General features: G+C 35.8%; 1 pseudogene; it reads left to right on the top strand.

The window, feature by feature from the left end:
- The first annotated feature begins 242 nt into the window (after positions 1 to 242).
- On the top strand, positions 243 to 1151 carry LOC104992650 (annotated as a pseudogene).
- Positions 1152 to 3271: the final 2120 nt, after the last annotated feature.

Below are 3271 nucleotides of genomic sequence, written 5' to 3'. Positions count from 1 at the left end.
GACACAAGTTCAATCCCCAGGTTAGGAAGATCCCTGGAGAAGGAAATGGCAACCCACTCCAGTGTTCTGTACCAGAGAATCCCATGGACAGAGGAGTCTGATGGGCAACAGTCCATAGGGTCACAAAGAGTTGCACATGGCTAAAGTGACAGCATGCAGAAATGCAATAATGCATTAATTTTTTTTCTCCTTGTTTTACAGGTAAACTTCTAATAGGTTAACTCAGCTCCTGTTCAGACTAGATGGAACCAAGGAATCCTCCTGGGCCTCACACAGAATCCAAAGAAGTGAATATTTCTTTTTGTTTGTTCTTGTTCCTCTACATTTTGACGGTTGTGGGAAATCTGCTCATCATCACGACTATAGTAGGCAGTAAGACCCTGAACTCACCAGTGTACTTTTTCTTGCTTGTTTATCATTTACAGATTTAGTTTTTTGCTCTTCTATTTCCCCCAGATTTATTTCAGACTTGTTCTTTGGGAATAATACCATATCTTTCCAATCCTGTATTATCCAGCTGTTTACAGAGCACTTTTTTTGGTATATCAGAGATCATCCTTCTGCTAGTGATGGCCCATGACTGCTATGTGGCCATCTGTAAGCCATTGCATTATTTTGTGATCATGAGGCAGAGGGTGTGTATTTTACTGCTGGTGGTGTCCTGTGTTGGAGATTTTATGCACTCAGTAATTCAACTTGGCACTGTCTATGGGCTCCCATTCTATGGCCCCAATGTCATTGATCACTTTATGTGTGACATGTTCCCTTTACTAAAACTCATCTGTACTGACACCTATGTCATTGGCATTTTGGTTGTGGCCAATGGAGAACTGATCTGCTCTATAGTGTTTCTGCTCCTACTCATCTCCTATGGAGTCATCCTGCACTCTCTGAAGAACTTGAGTCAGGAAGGGAGGCGGAAAGCCCTCCAGACATGTGGTTCCCACATCACTCTGGTTGTCTGCTTCTTTGTTCCCTGTATTTTCATGTATACAAGACCTGCTAAAACCTTCCCCATTGACAAATAATTGAGTGTGTTTTATTCAGTCATAACTCCCATGCTGAACCTGTTAATTTACAGTCTAAGAAATTCTAAGATGTCTAATGCTGTGAAGAAACTCTGCAGAAAAAAAAATCATATAAAGTGGTAAATCCAATATGACTAAGCTAATTTAGCATTAGAGCTAATCTTCTTGGATTATAGAAGTTTCCAAAGTGATACAAACTTCTTTTTCTTTAAAGGAGTTATGATATTTACAATTAAAGAATGGACTGTAAATTTACTCTGCTATTAACAGGTTTTTTTTTTTTTTTAGACTGTAAACTTTATAATGTCTGGTTTGGCTCTGCATCTAGAGAAGTAGCATGCATTTACAATAAACAGTCAATAAATCATATGCAATAAATTAGTCTATGGAATTTATATATATTTCCACTAATTTTTACTTAATTTCTGCTTTTACTTTTATTATTTTATCATTCTTAGTGTTATTGTTTGTCAGCAGTCTTGTATTTTTATGTTCATTTTTTTTATTTTGCTAGATAAAATATTTAATATTATGTAGACTATCCTTTTCAATCAATTTCATTTGTGTTAAAATGACATTTTAATGAAATCAGTTCAGTTCAGCTCATTTCAGTCCCTCAGTCCTGTCTGACTCTTTGCATCCCCATGGACTAGAGCACACCAGGCTCTCCTGTTCATCACCAACTCCCGGAGTTTACCCAAACTCATGTCCATTGAGTTGGTGATTCCATCCAACCATTTCATCCTCTGTCATCCCCTTCTCCTCCTGCCTCCAATCTTTCCCAGCATAGAGTCTTTTTCAAAATGAGTCAGCTTTTCTCATCAGGTGGCCAAAGTATTGGAGTTTCAGCTTCAGCATCAGTCCTTCCAATGAATATTAAGTACTGATTTCCTTTAGGACTGACTGACTGGTATCCTTGCAGTCCAAGGGACTCTCAAGAGTCTTTTCCAACACCACAGTCCAAAAGCATCAATTTTTCAGTGCTCAGCTTTCTTTATGGTCCAACTCTCACATCCATACATGACTACTGGAAAAATTATAGCTTTGGCTAGATATACCTTTGTTGTTATGCTGTCTATGTTGGTCATAGCTTTTCTTCCAAGGAGCTAGCATCTCTTGATTTTATGACTGTAGTCACCATCCGCAATGATTTTGGAGCCCAAGAGAATAAAGTCTATTACTGTTTCTGTTGTTTCCCCATCTATTTGTCATGAAGTGATGGGACTGAATGCCATGATCTTCATTTTTTGAAAGTTGAGTTTTAAGCCATCTTTTTCACTCTTCTCTTTCACTTTCCTCAAGAGTCTCTTTAGTTCCTTTTGCTTCCTGCCATAAGGGTGGTGTCATCTGCATATCTGAGGTTATTGATATTTCTTCCTGTAATCTTGATTCCAGCTTGTTCATCCAGCCCAGCATTTTGCATGATGTACCCTGCATATAAGTTAAATAAGTAGGGTGATATTTAATGGAATATTTTAGATTTTTAAGTAAGAAACAGAAAATATAATGGCTAATAGGAAATATTAAAAATAGAAACCATGTAAAAAGGAATGTGTAGAAAAAAACTCCTTTCCACACCAAACCAAATTCAGTTGTTCCAGATGCAGTCACTCTGTTCCTAGAATTCTTCAAGCAAAAACTTTTGAAAAAATAAATATATGTGCATATATGGATTTGTGATCATGTCTCTCTGTATACACATTGCATTTCACTAGTCCTTCTCCTCAAAATCTTTACATATCAGGCTAAATAGACTTAACTCATTCTGTTTCCTTATACTGTTTAAGGGTTATATGAATATACATTAAAACTAATGTATCTAGTTCTCTTCATATTTTTGTATTTTATCCCTATGATAAGCAATTCTACAATAAGTCTTTATGAAATTTTCTAAATGTGAAATCTTAGAAGTGGAATTGTTGAGTCAACCGGTATATATATTTAAAATATTGATGTTCATATTTATTGCCAAAATGACATATATGACCTTCAAATTCACTACTCCGCTAATTCTGGAATGTGTATATTTGATCACATTGTTAACAATCAGTAATTGATAAGCATTGCTGGTATATGACAGTCTTAAAAATGCTATTGTGTTTCATTTTTATGCTTTAAATACAAATACATAGATTTAAATTTTGGCATCTCTTCACATCTTAAAATCATGGAAATTCCTTTTTGTGATTTGCTTGTGAATGGATTTCACATGTTTTATTTGACTGCTGATCTTTTTCCATACT

Source organism: Bison bison, unplaced genomic scaffold (assembly GCF_000754665.1).
Source record: "Bison bison bison isolate TAMUID 2011002044 unplaced genomic scaffold, Bison_UMD1.0 scf7180017848611, whole genome shotgun sequence".
Taxonomy (NCBI): Eukaryota; Metazoa; Chordata; class Mammalia; order Artiodactyla; family Bovidae; genus Bison; species Bison bison.
Note: the sequence above shows the minus strand (reverse complement) of the source record. Positions and strands in the feature narration are given on the sequence as shown.